Below are 11,125 nucleotides of genomic sequence, written 5' to 3'. Positions count from 1 at the left end.
CAAACTCGGCTCTGAAGCTGTCTGTTGTCGAATAGTCTCTGTCCAGACTCACGCCTCTTTCTTTTTATTCATTCATGGGATGTGGGCGTCACTGGCTGGGCCAGCATTTATTGTCCATCCCTAATTGCCCTTGAGAAGGTGGTGGTGAGCTGCCTTCTTGAGCCGCTGCAGTCCCTGTGGTGTAGGTACACCCACAGTGCTGTTAGGGAGGGAGTTCCAGGATTTTGACCCAGCGACAGTGAAGGGACGCTTGAAGCATGGTAATAGAAGGTGGGATGTACTCTCATCTTAATGTCAGCGCTATTGGGAGAATAACAGCAACCTGCATTTATATAGTGCCTTTAACATAACAAAATATCCCACGGCACTTCACAGGGACATTACCAAACAAAAGGGAGACATTAGGACAGGGAATTGAAGAAGCCCTAGTCCAAGAGGTTGGTTTAAAGGGCACTTTCAAGGAGGAGAGAGAGAGAGAGAGAGAGAGAGGTTTGGTGAAGGAACACCCCCCCCGCCCCCCCCCAAGCTTAGGGACTGGACAGCTGAGGGTATGGCCAGCAATTGTGGAGCAAATTGGGGTCGCTGGTGAGGTCAAAATTAGAGGAGTGTGGATATCTTGTATGTAGCTTTCTGGAAAACATTATATCCTGAGCCGAACTAACCAAGGTCTCCAAATGATTTATAAATAGAATATAAAGGAGTGAATACAGTGCAGAAATCAGAATTTGGTTTAAAACGAAAAGATGTTGATTTGGCTAGTTTGTAGTTCTGCTTAAAAGATGGGATTACAGTTATGATTTGATGACCTGTTATCATTCCTTTTTTGGTAATCTCTGTTCATTTCTTTCTCTCTCTGCTTTCTTAACCACACATCACATCTCACTCTCTCTGGATTGAACACTTGTGGCACCTCCTTGATGTGTGTACTTTATTCTGTACGCTGATTCCTTGCAGCCTCGAGGGACATTATTTACAAAAAAAAATAGTAGGGGAGTGAGTGGGGATGGAAGGAAGAAGGATTGGACTTGCATCGATATGGTGTGTTAACATTCCAAAGGACCTCACAGCCAACGAGCTGCCTTGAGTTTTAGTCAGCATTGCGATGAACATTTGACACCAATTTGCGCATAGCACGATCCCACAAACAGTAATTAAGTAATGGGTGAGATAATTGGTTTATTGAAAAATCATCGTGGCACTAGGTGCTGAACTGTGAGGACGATACAAAGCAAATAGGTCATCATGATTCATTGGCCATCATTAAAATAAAAATAATGAAAGATTGTACAATTATGAACATTTTAGTGTACAAGCAAACGGTCTCCTTCATTTACAGAATAAAAGGGAACATATGAACATAAGAATTAGGAGCAGGAGTAGGCCATTCAGCCCCTCGAGCCTGCCCTGCCATTCAATACAATCATGGCTGAACTGATTGTAACCTCAACACCACATTCCCACCTACTCCCTGATAACCTCCGCCCCCCCCCTCCTTGTTAATCAAGAATCTATCTACCCCTGCCCTAAAAATATCTAAAGACTCTGCTTCCACTGCCTTTTTGAGGGAGAGAGTTCCAAAGACTCTTGAGGGATATTATTTACAAAAAAAAATAGTAGGGGAGTGAGTGGGGATGGAAGGAAGAAGGATTGGACTTGAATCGATATGGTGTGTTAACATTCCAAAGGACCTCACAGCCACTAAGCTATTTTGAATTTTATTCGGCATTGCGATGAACATATGACAACCAATTTGCGCATAGCATGATCCCACAAACAGTAATCAAATAATGGGTGAGATAATTTCCCCTCATCTCTGTCTTAAATGGGCGACCCCTTATTTTTGAACAGTGATCCCCCTGGTTCTCCACACTGACCCCCTGTCAGGATCTTATATGTTTCAATCAAGTTGCCTCTTACTCTGCTAGACTCCAGTGAATGCAAGCCCAGTCTGTCCAACCTTTCCTTATAAGACAACCCACCCATTCCTGATATTAGTCTAATAAAGCTTCTCTGAACTGCTGCTAGCGCACTCTGATCTACAGAACACTGGATCTTGTATTAAAGTGCATAGGTCATATGTTGAGTTTATTAAATGGTGGTGTTGGATGCTTGATAAATGTTAAGAGATGTTCCCCCCCCCACCCCCCCCCCTGCTGTTCTTCGGGTAGTGCCTTGGGATATTTTACAGCCACCTGTGGGGGCAGACACAGTTCCATTTTTCACCTGTAAAATAGTATTTCTGATTCCTTCCACGCTGCGCTGAATTGCCAGCCTCCATTATACTCAGAAGTCCCTGGAGTGGGGCTTGAACCCTCGACCTCCTGACCCCGAGGCAAGAGGCTTCCCCGTACCTGATCGTTGTCCAATGATAATGAAAGTGCGTATGGGGGTAAGAAGCAGATCAGCTGTGAGTGGCCTGCACCTGGGTGTGTTGGCTCATTAAACTAACCAATGAGTGAGCGGTGAGGGATCAACGGTGGCCGTGAAATGTGCCCCATTGTGAGGGGGGGGGAGGGAGAACGAGGGGGTGAGAATGCCCCGTTTAAGATGAAAACCTGCTGAATCATTCGGCCGTTAGTATGTGGTTTAGGATGACCTTGTATCAATTTCAGATAAACATTTTTTTGTTCTGCTTTTCTTCTGTTGACAGTTAGGAATGTGCAGTGTATTTTTAGAACGTTATGTTTCTGCTTTCTGCTCTTTGAGGGCAAACCTTCAGGAATCTGCCTCATTCCTCAGGGCGGAGAGTATGTACCCAGGTTCAATGACCGTCGGACAGCCGACTGGGAGGCGCACGTTTCACCAGAACCACGAATGGTCACTACTGTTCTTGGTCAAGGGTCCAGTGATCCCAGACTGAAAGCTGAGTGGAACAGGGCAGAATGGAGACTCGTTTTCGGAGGGGTGTTGAGGGACAGAGGGGAGTGAGAATGCTGGAGTCTCATAGCCAGTGTTGGAAGTAGCTTTTTATAGAAAGAAAGGCTTGCATTTTTTTATATAACACCCCAGGGCATCCCAAACTGCTTTACAGCCAACCAAGTGCTTTTGAAGTGTAGTCACTGTTGGTATGTTTTAAACATGGCAGCCAATTTGCGCACAGCAAGCTCCCACAAGCAGCAATGCTTTTTTTTAATGATGGTGATCAAAGGATGGATATTGGCCAGGACATTAGTGTAACTATCCTGCTCTTCGAAATAACTTCACGGGATCTTTTACGGCCACCTAAGAGGGCGTATGGGGCCTCAGTTTAACATTTCATCAGAAAGATGGCGCCTCCGGCAGTGCAGCACTCCCTCAGTGCCGTACTGCGAGCATCAGCCGAGATTTTGCGCTCAAGACTCTGGAGAGGGGCTTGAACCCACAACCTCGTGACTCAAGTTGAAAGTGCTACCCACTGAACTATAATGGCAGTATATATATTTTTTTTAAAAAGGGGCAAAACGTATGACTTTAAAATGAGCACTGAACGTTATCTGCACGTCTCCCGAACTATAATTCTGTTTCAGTGAGAAACTGATGGGGTCAATTGAGCCTAAGCTGCCATTGCAAACTGCCTGATGGAAATAAAAAATACTGGCCTTTCTATCATGGGCAGTCGATTCAAAGAGTCAGTTTTGTGCCTGGCTGGCAAATTGAAAGTTTGGGCCCCACTTTTTGTCTTGACTTGGCATGCGCGGTGCCACAGAAGATTGACTAGTGCGTATATGGCTTGCCGACATAACACGTCGGTGCACTTGAAGGGCTGTAGGGCTGTTTGCCCTTGCTGGACAGTTTAGAACGAGGGGTCATAGTGTCAGGGTAAAGGGGTCAGCCACTTAAGACTGAGGCGAGGAAAAATTTTTTCACACTGAGGGTTGTGAATCTTTAGAATCACCCCCCCCCACCCCCCCCCACCCCCCCCCCACAATATCCCCCCACCTCCAGTGAGCTGTGGACCCTCAGTTGTTGAGTCTCTTCAGCACTGGGATGGTTTGATCTATTTTTTTAGAAACTCTTTAAGAAAATCAAGAGTTTTGAGGATCAGATAATATTCCTACACAGTGCGTGAATGTGAGTAATTGTGGTTTTATTTAGTGTGTAATGTACCTTTAAGAATAATATGTGTTAAGGAAGATCACATGGTCTGTAGTAACTAAAAGGAGAGTAGCTTGGGCCACCTCAGCAGTCAGTGTGGAGATAGAGTTGGAGTTGAAAGCACATGTATAGTTGCTGCTGAGTTTATTATAAATGAACTTAATGTTTCCACCCAAGAAAGTGTCTGCAGTACAACTAACTAACAGTACAACTGAAGTACAACTAATTGGTACTAACAATACAGCTTGGCCACCCTTACAACAGCAATTTATACAGTAACTGGGGGCAAAGGACAAGTAGATTATATAGAATATTTTTTTGCTTCCTCCTCAGATTCCCCTGTCCTTTCTCTCCTGATTTTTGTTTTTGCCAATGCTGGAATCCTTCCAGAACCTGGCACGAACAGCCACACTTCACGATAAAATATTTGACTACTGGAAAGCTATGGACGTATCTAAGCTGGTGCTCTTCATAAATGCAAAGTTTGGATCGGGAATTAGCGATCGGGAGCCCTGGCTGATTGTTTCCCTCTTTTTCCAAACCTGAGGTCAGTGACCTATGTTGTGGGGTGGCCGAGTTGCGCTATTAATGATAGGGGTGGGTGGAAACTTTAAGTTCATTTACAATATACTCAGCAGCAACTACACCTGTGTTTTCAACTCCCAACTCTATCTCTACACTGACTGCTGAGGTAGCCTGAGCTACTCTCCTATTGGTTACTACAGATCATGTGATCTTCCTTAACACGTTATTCTTAAAGATACATTGCACACTAAATAAAGCCATAATTGCTACAACCCAGGTCCGAACCTAGCCTCTGACTGGGATTGCGCCATGCCGTGTGTGATGGACTTGCCCTACTGAATGAGCGAGACAGAGGATTTCACATAAGAAATAGGAGCAGGAATAGGCCACTCAGTCCCTCAAGTCTGCACCGCCACTCCGCAAGATCATGTCTAATCCGACTGTGACCCCAGTTCCACTTTCCTGTCCGTCGCCATAAAACTTGAACACCTTTGTAGATCAAAAATCTGTCTATCTCAGCCATGAATATATCCAATGGCTCAGTTTCCACTAGTGTTTAGGGCAGAGACTGTCAAAGGTTAATGTCCCTCAGAGAGAAGAAATTCCTCCTTATTTCCCTCTTAACTGGGAGACCCCTTAATCTGAAACTGTGCCCCCTAGTTCTCCATGAGGCGAAGCATCCCCTCAGCATTTACCCCTGTCAAGCCCCCTCAGAAACCTATGTTCAATAAGATCATCTCTCATTCTTCTAAACTCCAATGAGTATTCAGATTGCCGACTGTAATTAAATGTATTCCTGGGAGTTTCATTACATGACTTGCCCCCACACTCCAGCCATTAGTCGGCCAACACATCCATCCTTGTCAAAAACAGAATTACCTGGAAAAACTCAGCAGGTCTGGCAGCATCGGCGGAGAAGAAAAGAGTTGACGTTTCGAGTCCTCGTGACCCTTCGACAGAACTTGAGTCTCAAGTTCTGTCGAAGGGTCATATGAGGATTCGAAACGTCAACTCTTTTCTTCTCCGCCGATGCTGCCAGACCTGCTGAGTTTTTCCAGGTAATTCTGTTTTTGTTTTGGATTTCCAGCATCCGCAGTTTTTTTGTTTTTACATCCATCCTTGTGACTTCACTGCCTTCCTACGCCAATTAGAAAGCAAAGAGACTCATTACCGAATTGGATGATGTTTGACTGTCAGCCAAACAGCATTTTTTTCCCCCCTATTTTAAATGTTTTTATATCTGGTAAAGAGAAATGCTCAAAGAAAAATTTTAATGTCCTGATGATTTTTCTCCAGGGTTGCACACGGCAGTGTCCCGGAGATGCTATTCCTGGAGACTGCAGGTCAATCCTGGAGGATTGACAACACTAATGAGTGTAGGCCCAAATTGCTCAACCTTCCCTCATAAGACAATTCCTTCAACTCGGGGATTTTTAATTTTTTTTTTACTTCTACAGTGTTGCTAACATAGTGAAATGTTTCTCACTAATCGAACGCAGATTCCATCTCAGTAAAGTTGCAGTAATGTGTTCGGGAGTCCCTGAGCCCGCTGCGCCAATGTCGCTGCCTTAACACTTTGGAACGCGCTGACCCCTGTTTGGGTTTGGAGCACAATCAGACCTCCGTGTCCTATCCGGTTTCCTGTAGCCATGTGACTGCTACCGCGTAGCAGCCCTCCGGAGGCTGCCGTCTTAAGATCGCTTCAAGTAAAGGCCCACAGCGAGTGGGAGCCAGGAGAAGCTCTGCTATCTTTAAACACCAAACTGCCGTCTCCACCTTCCCAAACTAACCTTAAAACGGAATAAAACGTGGGCTTGTCTCAATGCCTCCGGGCGCTTTGTGCTGGACCTGATAGATCAAAGAGGCCTCGGGTTTGATGGAAAAATTTGATGAGAAAGTCCTCACCCATATTTTCAAACCCCCTTGCCCATCCCTATCCCTGTAATGTCCTCAAGCCCCTTGGCCTGCTTACCTGTGCTCCTCCTTAATTACAAACTCTCGAACGCCTCTGATATTAATCGCTCCGCCGTTGTTGTGCCTTCAGCTGCCAAGGCCCTAGGCTCTGGAGATCCCCCCCCCCTAAACCTCCCCTCTCCACCTTTCTTTCCCCCTTTAAGGCACTCCTTAAAACCTACCCCCCTGACCAAGCCATTAGTCATTTGCCCTAACATCTCCGGATGTAGCTTGTTATCGTATTTCATTTTAATAATGCTGCAGTTCGTTATGTCAAAGGTGCTTTATAAATACAGCTTGTTGTTTGGTTATGCGAGTCTGGTAACGAATCTATGCTCACCGTTCTTGATTGATCAAGCCTGGGTATGGACTCAGAGAAAAGTAGTAGTTGTTGATTTTGTAGCTTATCTCAGTCACCCAGGAGAAAAAAACAGTTGAGACCAGTACTCTTATTTCCCAGTTTTTACTGTGCTTTCCTTCTGGGAAGGCAGCAGCGGAGTCATTGTGTTTGGGCCTTAGTATCCCGGGGTGAGGGAGATGCACTTAATTTGCCTTACGGACGATGAGTGAAGGCAGAATAGACTTCCGTGGCCGACTGGTCACACGCCTTTCATTTTCTAGAAACGCCTGTGAGGATTGGCTGGTGCAAGAAGCTGGTACATGGCAGGTGGATGCATCACCCCTTTGGGAAGGTAGCAAAACGAGGAGGAGACAAACTGATCCCCCTAATTATATTAGAAACCTGTTCCCACTGCTCTGCAATCAGTGCTTCCTAATTCTTACACGTACGGTTTGTTTTGAATTGTTTACATTCCAGCTTCACTTCCTCCTAAATTTTTTTAAATTTGGCGTGGAACTCTCCCTGTTTGTACTGTGGAGTCAGTTTGGAAAGTTCAGCTGCACTTGCCCGCGGCTCACTTGTTTGCATTTACTCAAAAGACATTGGTGTTATTTTTTTTTTTGAAATGCAGGCCAGCAGTGACCGAAGCACAGTTCTGGTTCTTCATAGGCTTCAGGTCAGGCCTGCGTGGGCAGGCTTCAAGCTCGGCCTACTGAAGCCAGGAAGGTGAACCTGCCAGCAGGCATTGCAGCGACAGCCATTTGTGCTTTGCCAGCGCTAGCACTTTGTTCCCGGAGACACAGAATATGTCTTCCAAGGGGGAGATTCGGTGCCTCTGGTACCGCATTTTTTGGAGACAACTCTGTAACGGTAACTGTCCACGTTCGTCAACCTTCCCTGGAAGTCATGTACCCCTCAGCTGTAGCATGAGCGAGAAGCAGTTGGGTGCTAATGCTACGGTTAACAAAGAAAGTGCTTTCATTGATATGGAAACATGGTGTGGTGTTCAAATTTTCTGTGTTTGATTATGAGAGTCTGGTAACTGACCTATGCTTGCTGTGCTTGACTGATTAAGCCTGGTTGTGGAGTCAGAGCAAAGAAAACAGACATCACAGAAGCTACTAGAAGCTGAGTTGTCAGCATGGGTGCAGACTTTTTGTGATTGCTGAGATATTTTAAAGCTCTTGTAAATAAACCTGCACTTAGAAACTCATCTCTGCATAGCTCTGAGATATATAAAATATGCAACACATAGGAACAGGAGTAGGCCATTTAACCCTTCGAGCCTGTCTTGCCTGTTCAGTGAAATCATGACAGAGCTACGACATAATTCCATCATCCCATAATACCGTTGGTTAACAAATCGAACAATCCTAGTATCTGACCTAGCATCAGTGGCCATTTACTGAAGAGAGTTCTGGATTTATACCACCCTGTTTGTGAAGAGGTTTTTCTTAATTTCACTTGTGAGAGGTCGAGTTCTAATTTTGTGACTCTAACCCCGCCCCACTAGTGAACCAGATGGGTTTTTGTGACAATCAATGATAGTTTCTTAATATTCCAGGTTTATTCATTGAATTCAAATTCCACCAGCTGCCATAGTGAACCCATGTGCCCACAGCATTAGCCTGGGACCCTGGATTACTAGTTCAGTGACATTGGGCAGAACTTTATGTCCTGTGGGCGGGCGGGTGCCCGACCTGATCGGGCGTAAAATTGCACGTGTTGACCTTGGGCGAGAGTCCTGACATCATTGTGCACTTGGCGATATTTCAGTGGACGGGTGCGCGTGAGATTCAGCAGCGCGCCCACCGACAATTAAGAGGCCTATTAAGGTCATTAAAGTTTCAATTAGTGGTCATTTCTCGCTGCCCGTCCAACACTCCGGTTAGCGGGCGGGTGAATCGGCTTTTGCACTTTTGAGGAAACCTCATCCAGTGCCCTAGTGCCTAGTGTTGGACTTCCCAACTGCTGGAAATAGTCTCTCTCCATCTACCTGATATGTTCCCCTTGATGACCTGAAAACTTCAATCAAATCACCCCTTAACCTTCTTCATTCCAGGGAATGCAACCTCAGTTTGTATCCTTATCATAATTTAACCCTTGGAGTCCTGGTATCATTTTGGTAAAATCACGCTGCAGCTAAAGTATCCTTCCTAAGGTGTGGTGTCCAGAACTCTTCCCAGGTGTCACCTAACCAGGGCTTGGTACAGCTGATGCATGACTTCTACCCCCTGGTATTCTAGCTCTCTAGACCTAAAGGCCAGCCTTCCATTCTCTCTCTGCCGGTACCATGCCCTAAGAGAGGGGAGATGGTGACATGTTGATAATGGGAGGGATTTTCAGTTTGTTGGGTAGGCACAGTGGGCAGATTTCACACTGACCAGCCAATTAACAGCCGGCCAGCGTGAAACACGCGCTGGAAGGCTCAGCGCTGCTGGGGTGGGGGCAGGAGAGGGTGGGGGTGGGGGGGCGCGGTGGGGAGTTGAGCGCTGGGGTCAGCACGGGCAGGGAGGAGCACACAATGAAAGCTCCCTGAAGGCAGAGAGCTGCCTCAGGGAGCTGAAGAATTTTAAAATCAAAAATAAAGATTTGGAAAGTCTGAAAAAAAAATGTCCCCACATAGACTCACTCACATGAACGTATTCATAATAAAATTTATGTCAAAACTTTTTTTTAAAATTAAAGTCGGAAACCTCATCCCGCCCGTGGATGAGGTTTCCTCAAAAATGCAAAAGCCGATTCACCCGCCCGCTAACCGGAGTGTTGGACGGGCAGCGAGAAATGACCACTAATTGAAACTTTAATGACCTTAATAGGCCTCTTAATTGTCGGCGGGCGCGCTGCTGAATCTCACGCGCACCCGTCCACTGAAATATCGCCAAGTGCACAATGATGTCAGGACGCTCGCCCAATGTCAACACATACAATTTAACGCCCGATCAGGTCGGGCACATGCCCACCCACAGGACATAAAGTTCTGCCCAATGTCACTGAACTAGTAATCCAGGGTCCCAGGCTAATGCTGTGGGCACATGGGTTCACTATGGCAGCTGGTGGAATTTGAATTCAATGAATAGATCTGGAATATTAAGAAACTATCATTGATTGTCACAGAAACCCATCTGGTTCACTAATGCCCTTTAGGGAAGGAAATCTGCCACCCTTACCTCACTCGACCTACATGTGACTCCTGACCCACAGCAATGTGGTTGACCCTTAATTGCCCTCAGTTCAAGGACAATTAGGGATGGGCAACAAATGCTGGCCTTGCCAGCGATGCCCACATCCCATGAAAGACTAAAGAAGTAAACAAAATGACATTGAATAAAATGGCTCTCGATGGAAGCCTGGATCATCTTCGTTGGTGGCACTTTCACCCAATTTGCAAGGCTTTTTAGATAAATTGTTCTTTGCCTACCTCTTTTAGCATCGATCTTTCCCATCAGCATCCAGACTTTCAAAATCATGACTCTGTCATGAACTATCTCTTCCTGATCTTGGTCAGCAGAATTTTTATTGGTCTCAGGTTTGACTGGCACCTCTTCATTGGTAGTGTGACTTGTCCAGGATATCTTCATTATTTGCCTCAACAGCCACCACTCTGCAGCCTCAATTCTTCATGGCTCCACTGATATTTGAAATCCAACACTCGCTTCTGGATGTTAAAATTAGTGTGAGGTGGCATTCCAGGACTCTCTGCTTTGTTTTCCTAGATGGTTTTGAGTTAATCTTTCTCATTTCCTGAAATGCACCTTCAGCCATTCCAATCCTTCGTCTTATTTCTTGGTCACCTTAGCATTCCGTTAGCCTTTTTTGATTTACTTTCTTATCTTGTCTGTGACATTTTAATGATCTATGTGTCTGGATCTTCAAGCCTCTTTGGACTGTTTCTAGCTTTTCACCATTTTGAGACAGTAGCCTCTTCCGTGCCTTTTGGGTCCAAAGCAAAGTTAATGTTTCAAGTCTGTGTGACTCTATTGGACTCGAACCGTTGACTCTGTCTATCTCTTCACACATCCTGCCAGACCTGCTGGGTTTTTCCAGCACTTTCTGTTTTTATTTCAGATTTCAGACATTGACAGCAAATCTGTGCATTGTAAATATCTGAATTGTTTCCTAAGTGAAGCAGAGACTCCCTCCTTAAGGAAGTCTCGCTATACATTGGACTAGAGTCCTAGGTTGGACATTGAAATGTAGCCACTGTTGTTTTGTTGACAAATGCGGAGGTTA

General features: G+C 45.5%; 1 protein-coding gene across 2 annotated transcripts in view; it reads left to right on the top strand.

Annotated features, from left to right (window-relative positions):
• The window catches only part of LOC121271554 (transcription factor MafK-like), an 87,332-nt gene that overhangs the window by 49,626 nt on the left and 26,581 nt on the right, over positions 1-11,125 (top strand). Inside the window, exon 3 of one of the 2 annotated variants that reach the window (XM_041177554.1) lies at positions 4,408-4,621. The exons of the other annotated variant lie outside the window; for it this stretch is intronic. The gene's annotated coding sequence lies outside the window, so the exon portion shown is untranslated. The remainder of the gene's footprint in view (positions 1-4,407; positions 4,622-11,125) is intronic. 2 annotated transcript variants of the gene reach the window in all.

This window comes from Carcharodon carcharias, chromosome 31 (genome assembly GCF_017639515.1).
Source record: "Carcharodon carcharias isolate sCarCar2 chromosome 31, sCarCar2.pri, whole genome shotgun sequence".
Classification (NCBI taxonomy): Eukaryota; Metazoa; Chordata; class Chondrichthyes; order Lamniformes; family Lamnidae; genus Carcharodon; species Carcharodon carcharias.
Note: the sequence above shows the minus strand (reverse complement) of the source record. Positions and strands in the feature narration are given on the sequence as shown.